This window comes from Rhineura floridana, chromosome 5, assembly GCF_030035675.1.
Source record: "Rhineura floridana isolate rRhiFlo1 chromosome 5, rRhiFlo1.hap2, whole genome shotgun sequence".
Classification (NCBI taxonomy): domain Eukaryota; kingdom Metazoa; phylum Chordata; class Lepidosauria; order Squamata; family Rhineuridae; genus Rhineura; species Rhineura floridana.
Genome location: NC_084484.1, coordinates 175041248 through 175053803, shown reverse-complemented (window position 1 = coordinate 175053803; position 12556 = coordinate 175041248). Strand labels below are relative to the sequence as shown.

At 41.4% G+C, this 12556-nt stretch overlaps 1 protein-coding gene and 1 non-coding gene across 8 annotated transcripts in view; one reads left to right on the top strand and one right to left on the bottom strand.

Annotated features, from left to right (window-relative positions):
• Positions 1-12556, bottom strand: part of DLG2 (discs large MAGUK scaffold protein 2) — a 1398326-nt gene that overhangs the window by 1028469 nt on the left and 357301 nt on the right. The gene's annotated exons all lie outside the window — the stretch shown is intronic.
• LOC133386418 (5S ribosomal RNA) lies at positions 12225-12343 on the top strand. Its single transcript, XR_009763164.1, has one exon. It is a non-coding gene; the product is annotated as a 5S ribosomal RNA (ribosomal RNA).

Genomic DNA, 12556 nt, shown 5'->3' with positions numbered 1-12556 from the left:
GGCTGTTTCCATTATACCAGTGACTTTCAAAATGTGTCTGGAGACCCCCAGGTTTCCTCAAAAGGTTATCAGGTGTACTCCAATGGGAAGACTGATGTTGGAAGATTCAGCACAGGCAAAAGAAAATATTTATTCACTCAGCTCATAGTTAAACCAGTGGAGTGGTAGCCACAAGCATGGATGGCTTTAAGAGAGGATTGGACAAATTCACGGAGGAAAAGGCTATTAAAGGTTACTAGCCATGATGGCTGTGTTCTGCCTTTGCTATCAGAGGTGGTATGCCTCTGAATACCAGTTGTTGGGAATCAGAAGTTAGGGAGAGTGCTGTTGGGCTCAGGTCCTGCTTGTGAGCTTTCCATAGGCATCTAGTTGGCTACTGTGAAAACAAAATGATGGACTACATGGGCCTTTGGCCTGATCCAGCAGGGCTCTCCTGATGTTCTTATGTTTTTCATAGTGGACTAGCATCTTTGAAAGACAGCTTGCCTACCACTACCAAAATTACCACACAGGAACAGGGGGTATTGGGGGCATTTAGCTGATGCAAGCTGATGGTTGTACTCAACACTACCCAGAATCTTCTGCAACGCACTGCATTTCCATGTCAGATGTGCAGGCAGGACCATCCCAAGCCAGAGCTTGGAAAAGTTACTTTTTTGAACTACAACTGCCATCAGCCCAATCCAGTGGCCATGCTGGCTGTGGCTGATGGGAGTTGTAGTTCAAAAAAGTAACTTTTCCAAGCTCTGTCCCAAGCAAATGTGGGGGTGAGTAGTCAAGAGGAGGGAACTCAGAATGCAAACTTCCTCCACCCTCCCAAGTAAGGGTGGGCCCCGTCTGAGTTGGACAGAGCCACCTTCAGCCTTACCCTGGCTCAGACTGGCTTTGCACCCAGTCTACACCATTTGCATCTGGAAATTTTCAGCTTAAGAGCCCCACAATAACAAGCTCCAAATTATAGTTCAACACACCTTCAGGGCCTCTCCTTAGCTAGAGAGTAAAGCTTTTTTTTCTGCCTGAGAAGGAGGAGGAAGAAACTGGCAGAAGAGGGAGGCCTACCATCTGGGTTTTACAAGCACTCCTTATGAGCTCTTGCAAAATCCCTCAAGTGCTCACAAAGAATGCTTGCAAAACCCAGATGGTTTCTGAGATCCAAAAGGCATGAGCGTTCATCCATCCTTCCAAGTTCAAATAAAAAAAAGTTACCAGATACATCCAAATTAAATAGTAGCTCAGTCATTCAACAGAGCTCAAAAGCAGCCAGCTGCATCCTTCTTCCCCTAGGACTTTAACAGCATGGGAACATGTGAAAGAATTTGTGTGGTTGCTTTGATTTGACCGTGCCTATGATTATTTTGATGGGAGAACATTACAACCAGGCTAAATACAGTGGGTCTTTTTAGTGGCTAAACCAGATTTGTGTTTTCATGAAAATTCTTCATCGTTTGAGTGCAAATTTCTCCTACTAAACACATTGATCTATTCAGTTTTCACAAATGTATACACTTTTTGTCAGCAATTTCTCCTAATGCATTTTGTATGTTGTTTTCACTAATATCAGGTCAAAACCTTCCTATTCTCTGAAGCATTTTAAGTTACACTGATTTAATTTTAAAAATGTTTATTGTATTGGATTGTTGATTGTATTTTAGTATTATTTTGTTATTCATTGTATTTTTATGCTATTTTATGTTCACCGCCCAGAGAGCTATTGCTAGTCGGGCGGTATATAAATTTAATAAATAAATAAATAAATAAATAATATATTTATTTTCATGTACACTTTCCCAATATATGCATTTTTGTAAACATTGGTTGGAGAACTGCATTGCAAAGTTCAAATAAGTGCGAATTTTAAAGGATGGCTGTGTTGTGGTTCTCCTATTGTTTTGGAAAGCACAAATTTGATAGATTCGGCTTTAAAGGCAAACTAAAATGAATTTCTCCCCTGTCCCTACTCAAGAAACATATATAAAAGGGAATAAACAATGATACAAACAGGGCAACATATAATACACAGCAGAACAACCGGTTGTGGGTCCATTTTGAGTAATGAGTCTTTTTCAAATATGTCCCGATCATCTTAAGTCCTTGGGGAAAGTATTTTCAACAAACCTCTTTGGGGATTGTGTCTAAATTCTTCATATGCATCAATGGCCAATAAAGAATCTGTTGCTTGAGCAGCTTGCTAATGGGTGTTTACCAAGATACAAATAAGATTTTTTGACCCAAATTACATTCACCCATTCTTCCCAGGACAAGAAAAGAATCTTGGGTTTGGGTGATGAGATACCACAATCTTCTGAAGAAAGTTTTAGGTGTCACTAGAAACAAGGAATTGAGGTTAATGCTCCCCAAGTTGTGGAATGCCCCCCAAGAAAGATATGTTTCTTCAGTACAATATAGTCTATTTTCATATTTGTGGGTCTTTCTGTTGTTTTTGTGTTGATTCATAAGGGCCCCAACTTTATACCAATTGTACTTCATACCAAGTCAGACCATTTGTGTCAGGCTTAGGTGGGCAACACAGCCAGTTCCAGACAAGACTGTTAGGAGTTAAAGACACAGTGAAGCCGGTAATTGACAGCACTTGGCAGAAACGCCCAAGGTCAGGCTGCAGCTGTAACTGATCAGTGAAGCAGCAATGAAAAGGCTTCAATGAGCACACAGAGGTGTGGGGGTAATAGGAAAGCATTATAGAGTTGGTTGGTGAGCAAGAGACGGAGCACGGTGTGAAACCAGTAAAGTTTTGTTTTCTTAAAGACGTGGCTAATGGTCTATTATTTCGGTCGGCGACTGGCACTGATAAGCAAGCTAAAACGCTACTGGACTCTACTGGTTATACTGGTAAATTGGTGCTGCACTCTACAAGGGTTATGGGCCCAGTTCCAAACCAGTAACACCCAGTTAAAACCAGTGAGCAAGCTTGTGCTATGCCGGACAACCGAAGGAAGCTGAGCCAGAGAGCTGGTGAGCTGTGGGAGAGCGGCAAAGCAGAGATAGAGAACCGTGTTGCCTGGAAACCAAAGTGATAATGGACTTCCGGGAAGGGTGACTTAGCCTGTGCCTGCTTTTGAGACGGGCTCCTGCCTCAAAAGAAGCTTATTCAGATATATCAGTCAGTTTTTTTTTTTTTTTTTTTGACTGATTAAACTTCTCCCGGGTAGGGAGAAACGAAGAGATTAACCTCAAAGCCTATTTTTGTTGGGACGACCAGATCTCATTAATTTATGGGACGAGGTCCAGCCGACGAAGGTGGGACGGATTTTCAACAACAAGCTCTATCTGATAAAGCGAACGTTCATCTTATCTTCTAAGAGAGAACGCACTAACAGGCAAGCACCCTTCTTTCTATATTTTTCTTTTACTTGACTTAAATTGTTGCTGTTTAAAAGAGATTTGCCAGATTGATCGGTTTTTGACATCTCACTGGGGAGCCATAACTTCTCTCTGCTACTCACTAATTAATAGCTTATCTCTGTTTTTGTTGCAAAAAGCTGTCCTGGATTTGCATTCTAAAGATATACACAGAAGAGGGATTTCTATTCCAGATTTTTATTTTGAAGAATATTATATTGTCTGAGACTACTCTCTTTTTGGTCTATTTTATTTTGACGAATCTGTTTCCTGACGACCGCCATTAATTGTTTCGATCCTGGGAACTGCATTTTGTTTACTTAAGCATGGAGAGATAAGGCTGTCTGCTCTGTTTATACTGTGATGTCACCAAGTTTGGAGTATTAACCCAATTGTTGCTGAAATAAGAAGTGGTTTTCCTATATTTTTCTTTTAAAATGGCAATTAAGAAAGTGGCTGAGAATCTGGAAATAACTATGTTTCAGAAAATAATGGATGAGATTGAGATAACGAAACAAAACCTGCGACAGGGTTGTAAGGAGCTGAAAATTGAATTGAGTAAAATGAAGCAGGAGATTAAAGATATAGGGGTCCCTGTGAGAGAGGTGACCCTGGAAGGGGTCCCTGTGAGAGAGGAGACCCCGGAGATTGGAACAAACGTGGAACAGGAAAAAGATTTGGAGTCTATGGACTTTAGAAACAAAATCTATTGTTTGGAGACACAGGAGATTAAAGACATAGGGGTCCTTGTGAGAGAGGAGACCCTGGAGACTGGAACAGGGGTCCCTGTGAGAGAGGAGACCCTGGAGACTGGAACAGGGGTCCCTGTGAGAGAGGAGATCCCGGAGATTGGAACAAATGTGGAACAGGAACAAGATTTGGAGTCTATGGACTTTAGAAATAAAATCTATTGTTTGGAACTCAATGTTATCTCTGAAGAAATTAATGAAGATTCTAGAGATAAAGTTATCAATGGCATGGATAATCTTCTGGACTGGAATGATGTGATGGAGCCCAATATAGAGAAAATCTATGGAATTAACTGCAGCCATGTGACAATGGAAAAACTTTCAAGAGATGACCCAGTGTATTTTGAAAAAAAGAACAGAGATATGATTTTACAGCAGTATTTCAGCAACCTATTCAGAATGGATGGCAAGAAAATATTTGGGATAGAGGTAATTCCCATCAGACTCTTACTATATGACTATGGCTTTGACAGCAAGATTATTATGGAATACTGATAATGGAAGATTGGATACTGAAATTACTGGACTTAACAAGACTACTGAAGATGGAAGATGGAAAATGGAACTAATAGGGATAATAGAACAATGGCTACTGAAATTACTGAACCTAACAGATTCTGATGTGATGGATTAATTGAAATGTTTATTTTGACTATGGTTATGACAATAAGATTATCATAATTAGTAATGAGATGGATTAATCGATATGCTTATCTGGAAAAAAAAATTGATAGATATATTTCTTAAAGAATTGAAACCTCTCTTTGACTTTTTGTGGAAAGAATAAAGTAATGTTTATGAGATTTGATGATTAAGTAAGATAACTACTGGAGGAAAGTGATTTTATAATATGACTTAAGAGACAGGATTGTTATATATTATAGACTTATAACTGATTTGATCTTTGACAAATGGGAAGTCAATATTTTACTCTTTATTTTTTATTTTTGTTTTTTTTTTCTTTTTTTTCTTTTTGTTTAACTATTTTTGATTTTGTTTTTTGTCTTTGAATGTTTTATGATTTCGTCTTGTATGTTTTATGAAAATCTGAATAAAAATTATTGAAAAAAAAAAAAAAGAAACCAAAGTGATAAGAGGTCTGCAAGAATGACTGGAGTAACTTTGGCTGGCATTCCACTGGAACGTCTCTCTGAACGAAATTACTCATGCTGGCGGCTGCGGATGCAAGCCTATCTAAACAGAGAAGATTTATGGAAGGTAATTGACCAACAACCCCCCTCCGTTCCACCACCTGCTGAATGGCTACGCTTGGATGAAAGAGTGAAGTCACTAATTATCTTGGCTGTTGGAGACTCGCAACTACTGCTTCTAAGAGGTAAAGAGACTGCTAACGAAATGTGGACTGCTTTAAGAGCATATTATGTTCAAGAAACAGCTAGCAGTAGAATAAGTCTTGCGAGAAAACTATACAGAATGCGGCTAACTGACGAAGTAACTATGTCAGAACACTTAATGAACATTACAAGCCTGTTTGTAGAATTACAAGAAAGGGGAGTGGAACACTCTGAAACGCAGCAGATCTATATCACTCTTTCAACACTTAATGACTCTTGGAATCCTGTTATCAGCGCACTTGAAGCGATGCCCGATTCTGGACTTTCGTTTCGATATGTTGCAGACAAACTAAAGCAAGAGTGGGAGAGAAGAAAAGAAACAAAACAAAGGCAAGAGGGACGGAACGAAAGGAGTGAAAAAAAAGACAAGACTGAGATAAAGGCTTTTGGGACTAAAGCTTGTTACAACTGCGGCTCCTTGCATCATTTAAGGCGGGACTGTGACTTACTGAGAAGGAGGAGGGACGGAAGAAAACCCTCACACGTGCAGTTGGTGAGTGCAAAGACAAAGAATGAAAAAGACTTTGTTAACAGAGACAATAGTTTGTGGGTCCTGGACTCAGGTTCCACCCATTCACTGATAAAAGATAAAAGTCTATTTAAAACAATGGTGCCAGCTAATGAAGACGTGATTTTAGCTGATGGCACTAAACAACAGGTGATGGGTAAGGGTACTGTACAGTTATGTGCTTTACAAACAATAATGACAAATGTTTTATTTGTGCCTAATTTAACTAACACCATTCTGTCAGTTTCAAAACTATTGCAAATGAATTATAGTGTGTTATTTAGTAACAAGAAATGTGAAATAATGAAAAGGGGAAAGGTGTGCCTAAAAGGATATTGTGAGGAAGGAATGTTCTATGTAAATGTAAACCCTGCAGTACAAGCCTCACTAGTAACGCATAAGAAAACACATGATAGATGTATCCATGAATGGCACCGAAGGCTGGGGCATGTAAATTATGAGACTGTGAAAAAGGCAGAGCAATTCAGTGCTGATGTACAACTAAAAGACTGCAAGCAATACATGCAGTGTGAAGTATGTCAGCAGACAGAGGCCACTGTAGCTCCAATTAACAAAGTAGCTGAAAGAAATACAGATAAGCCTTATCAGACAATACATGTTGATTTAGCGGGACCATTTCCCAAAACAAAAGGTGGTGCTAAATATTTTCTCGTGATTGTTGACGATTTTTCAAGATTTTGTCATGTAAAGTTATTGAAAACAAAAGATGAGGCTGCAGAGCAATTAAAACGTTTTCTAAACAGAGTAGAAGTGCAGCATGGTACACAGGTGCAACAGATTAGATCTGACCAGGGCGGGGAGTTCACAGGAAAGTCCCTGGAAGAATATTTTGAAAAGAAAGGAATAAATCATGCTGTAACCGCCCCGTTTTCTCCACATCAGAACGGGACAGCAGAAAGGAAAAACAAAACATTGCAGGATGCAATGAGAGCAATGTTAAAGGATTCAGGCCTTGATCATTCTTTCTGGGGAGAAAGTTTAATGTATGCTGCTTATATTCAAAACAGAGTACTGCATAGAACTATTGCCATGTCACCATATGAACTGTTGTACAAAAGAAAGCCCAGACTACCACACATACTGAAATTTGGTTCCCCATGCTGGGTGCATGTTCCCAAGGGAAAGAGAAAGGGAAAATTGGCTCCCAGAGCGAAAAAGGGATATGTGTTGGGGTTTCAACATGTGAATTACCACGTGTGGGTTCCACAGGATGGTAGTGTAACACTCAGCAGGAGTGTTAGAACACAAGAACAAGACTCAGAGAACCACAAAACATATGTAAATCTAGATTGCAGTGACACAAATGGCATAAATGCAACAGAGCCTGCTTAACAAATAAAACAGGAAAGGGAAGAAACAAAACAGGAGGTAGAGACAAGCAGCTCTGATTCCCGTAGCAGTGCATCAAGCACAGACATAGATACAGAACAGGAACAAGAAACAGAAACATTAAGGAGGTCAACAAGACAAAACAAAGGGAAACCTCCAGAACGTTTCCAAATATCAGCCGTACAGGGTGAGACAAACAATGAGGAAAACAAACAGTGCAAAGTAATAACAGACAGTGATACTCTGTTCATAAATAGCATAAGAGAACGAATGGCAAAGTATGCTCAAGAAGGTGACAGTGACTGTGCATATATGTGTTAAATGTGTAAAGAATGTAGAAAAGTGGAAAAATGCCTGAAGACTGTACAAAGTAAAAAGCAAATGTATGTAACAAAGGAAATGTATAATTGTACTGTGAAAAAAAAAAATGTAAAATTGTAACTTGAAACGTCTGTCTGGAAGGTGGGGGCTGTCAGGCTTAGGTGGGCAACACAGCCAGTTCCAGACAAGACCGTTAGGAGTTAAAGACACAGTGAAGCCGGTAATTGACAGCACTTGGCAGAAACGCCCAAGGTCAGGCTGCAGCTGTAACTGATAAGTGAAGCAGCAATAAAAAGGCTTCAATGAGCACACAGAGGTGTGGGGGTAATAGGAAAGCATTATAGAGTTGGTTGGTGAGCAAGAGACGGAGCACGGTGTGAAACCAGTAAAGTTTTGTTTTCTTAAAGACGTGGCTAATGGTCTATTATTTCGGTCCGTGACTGGCACTGATAAGCAAGCTAAAACGCTACTGGACTCTACTGGTTATACTGGTAAATTGGTGCTGCACTCTACAATTTGTCCATCTACACTGACTGGCAGGCAGGAAGTTCTTCCCAACCCTACCTGGAGATGATGGGGATTGAACCTAGGACCTACCAATGTTGGCAATGCTGAGCTAGATGGACCAATAGTCTGACTCAGTATAAGGCAGCTTTCTAATGCTCATATCTTCCTAATGCTCAATGATATAGCCATTGTGCAAGATTAATCACCAGTACCCATTAACACTAAGTTAATCCGAAGTCTAAAGATTTGCATGTAAATGTACTGCCTTCAAGTCGATTCCGACTTATGGCGACCCTGTGAATAGGGTTTTCATGAGGCTAAGAGGCAGTGACTGGCCCAAGGTCACTCAGTGAGCTTCATGGCTATGTGGGGATTCGAACCCTGGTCTCCCAGATCATAGTCCAACACCTTAACCACTACACCACACTGTTAAAATGATTCTATGGACTTCATTGAGCAAACTTAATGCTCAGTTATTCCTGCTTGTCATAGAGATGCCACCAAGGTTTGTAATTACTTGGTAAGGAGTATACACGTTGGTAACTCATAATGCTCACCTCAACTACGAAGTGAACATTATGACATCACCACCACCCACCATTTTTCCTGGCTCAGTTTTTTTATTGGAGCAAATACAAATATGTATTTTAACTGTGTTGTTAATATGTATATGCCTTCCACCAGCTTCTTTCAAAGGTGTTCTGTCTGAAGGAGCTCTGTTTCCCATAAGTTCCTAACCTCCCATGGCTTGAGGGTTTGGGTGATGAGATACCACAATCTTCTGAAGTAAGGAACATAGGAATATAGGAAGCTGCCATATACTGAGCCAGACCATTGGTCCATCTAGCTCAGTATTGTCTACACTGACTGGCAGTGGCTCTTGAGAGTTTCAGGTAAGGTACATTCTCAAGCCTACCTGGAGATGGTGTGGATTGAACCTGGGACTTTCTGCACATAAGATAGATGCTCAACCACTGAGCTAAATCCCTTCCTTAATGACTCTAAGATTAGGGGTGGTATTCTACTAAATCTTTGCACTAGCACAACAACCAAGTAGTGCAAAGGGATCCCCCCTCACACACACTTCTCCTTCACCTGTGTGCACCCCATGCTATCCCCAGATCTGTTCCAGAAGGTTGAAGGAACACCCAGAACAGATTTAGGGGGCATGTGGGGACAGGAGAAGGGGAGAACTTTATGTTGTGCAAGGAAAAATCCTTGCACTGATGGAACATCCGACTTAGCACTACATCGACCACAACCCTAAGTATTGCTTGAAATAAGAATTTGAAGTTGATGGTTCCCAGGTTGTGGAATGTCCCTCCTCAAAGAGATCCACTAGGGCTAGTCCATTCAGGTGGCTTGTGAAAACATTTTGATTTTAAGTGGTTTTTTAAAAACTGTCATAAACTGGATTGCATTTTTTAAGAATTGTTGTAGTCTCTAGCCCCATCTTTGTTCATTATGGTGTTCCCCTGTTTTTCTAATGTATTTTTTACCCCTTGATTCTTTAGCACTGCATATCTCTATTATGCCAGTTACTCTGGGGACCGTTGTCAGGCTAGAAATTTAGAAAATAAAACTTCCTACTGTGACTTGTGAATACACTTTGCAAGCTAGGCTTTGTAATTTTCAGACAGTTTATTGTTGTGGTTCACTGGTTTAAAATAAATAATCTCATCCTGGCTGTTCAGTTTTGTTTTTAGGTGTGATTGCCGCCTATTTTTAGCTCTGTATCCCACGGTGAGAAGATGTGTGTGGTGTAATGGTTAGAATGCTGGGCTTGGGCAGGGGAAAACCAGGTTCAAATCCCACACCAGATCACTCTGCCATGAACCTTACTTGGTGACCTTGGTCAATGTTCTCTCCATCTAATCTACCACATAGGGTTGTTGTGAGGATAAAAGGGGGCAGGGAAAGGGGGCATGCTGAGCTCCTAGGGTAAATAAAAATACTGAAAATATCACTAAAACAATGTACAATTCAGAACTCTTTAGAACAGGGATGGCCAATGTGGTGCCCTTCAGACACTGCTGGACTACAACTCCCATCATCCCTGACTGTTCGCCATGCTGGTTGGGGCTCATGGGAGTTGGAGACCAACAACATCTGGAGGGCAAGATGTTGGCTATCCCTGCTTTAGAGGAAGTGCCAGGAAGGATACAAACATGAAAGAAAGATTATAGCCAGGCCATCCAATCAGTTCATGGATGAGGTGAGATTTAAACAAGGGACTTCCTGCCTCATAGCCCACTTTCTTACATGTTCATTAAAAATTCAGTTCAGTGTAACCCAATTCAAGTAAAAAAAAAACCCTCTAGAACTGGATCATTAGTTACTTCACTACCTCATACCTTGCATTACCTTGAAAGGTTGTCACACAGAGGAGGGTCAGGATCTCTTCTTGATCATCCCTGAGTGCAGGACACAGAATAATGGGCTCAAGTCTCAGGAAGCCAGATTTCAACTGAACATCAGAAAAAACTTCCTAACTGTTAGAGTGGTACGACAATGGAACTAATGACCTAGGGAGGTGGTGGGCTCTGCAACCCTGGAGGCCTTCAAGAGGCAGCTGGACAGCCACCTGTCAGGTATGCTTTATGTTGGATTCCTGCATTGAGCAGGGGGTTGGACTTGATGGCCTTATAGGCCCCTTCCAACTCTACTCTTCTATGATTCTGTATCAGGTAGCTCTTTTCCCACGTTCAGAGATGATGTCTTGGAGGGGAAGACTAGGAACACACCCATTGTTCTCACACCCTGTTTTGCCAAAGGTGTTTTTTCCCAGAGGCAAGAAGGTTCAAGATCTGAATGACCATGAAACACACTTGTGAAGAAGGAAAATTTAGTGCTTTATTGAAGCAAAGCTGTTGTTTTGCAGGCAGGCACTTACATAGCCCAAGAGGTGAGGCTTTACCGGGAAGCGCCCCTGCAGCTGCTGCCGTCCTACCATCTGGCCTTCGTCCACTTCGCCTTGGTATCGGTTGTGCTCACACCCCAGCACCTCCGGCTTCTTCGAGAAGAACTTCCCTATTAGTTTCGATTTCAAAGGGCTTGTTTACCCCGCCCTCCTCCCTGTTGGAGCTGCTGGACATTAAGATCAAGGGGGGGTTGCTTTTGGTCTTGCAAATGGACTATCACCCACACTGGTTTCTATGCCAGTGTAGGAAGACTTACACCAGGAGCTCCATCTGAGGATACACCTTCGGACCACACAGGCGAAAAGCCCTATTATTGAAACTGAGTTGGCCTCTACCTTATTGTTTTAGTTCTATTGTTTAGTCTCTTCTTGTTCTGATGTTCTATATGCTTTTGCTTTGTACATCGCTCAGAGTGGCTGGGTAACCAGCCAGATGGGCGACTAATAAATCGAATAAATAAATAAACATATAAAGCAGCTAATGATGAGTGCAGAGCTTATCTTATGTTCTTCTTTTCCCTGCTGGAAGCCCCAAACAGCAGACAGCGGAGATATCCCCTTTATGCCCTTGTTTGGATTTACACTGCACCGCCCTTCCCTTCAGGCCAGTGTCGAGGCTTATCTGCCCAGATCTAGGGCCCTCTATTTATACCAAAAAGACCCTCTGGGAGGCAGCACAGGTGGCCCCTATACCTGTGAGATTTTTATCTTTCCCAGGGTCAGTGTCTTTAGATCTCACACTTCTGACTTTTGTTTACCACTCCCTGTGGGTCAGTGTCCTTGAATTTGTGCTAGCAAGAGCTGAGAATGCAGCTATGAAGCTCACTCAGCCCCTCTCAGTGTATGTGATTAGCTCATCCACTGTCTGTTTTGGCTAATTAAACAGCCTTTTCCAGCTTTTGTTTTCAGCATAGGCAGAGTAAAGGCTTCTTCCCAGCTTTTGTTTACATGACCAGTGAGAAAGCCTGCAAATTCCTGAACAGAGCTTTCTCAGACTCAGTATTATGCAAGAAGTTTGCAAAAGCAATAAACACCCCAACAATCAGGGGTATGAGGCAATAATTATGGGGCGGGGGCATGGGGCATGCCACCCTAAGCCTTCTCAGTTTCACATCTAGATGTCTTGCAGAATTATTTGCCCCTACACACCCAGTGGTGCCTATGGCCACACTACCCTGAACACACCCAATCTCATCTGATCTTGGAAGCTAAGCAGGGTCAGGCCTGGTTAGTACTTGGATGGGAGACTGCCTGGGAATACTGGGTGCCATAGGCTTAGAGGAAGGCAATTGTAAATCACCTCTGAATACCTCTTACCATGAAAACCCTATGAATATATCCAAAAAAGATTCATAGGGTCGCCATAAGTCGTAATCAACTTGAAGACATATAACAACAACACACCCAGTGGTGTTTATCAGAAGGACTGAATGAAGTGCACAAGTATAGATTGTGCATAGGCACTCTGTGCATGATCGCAAACCCTACA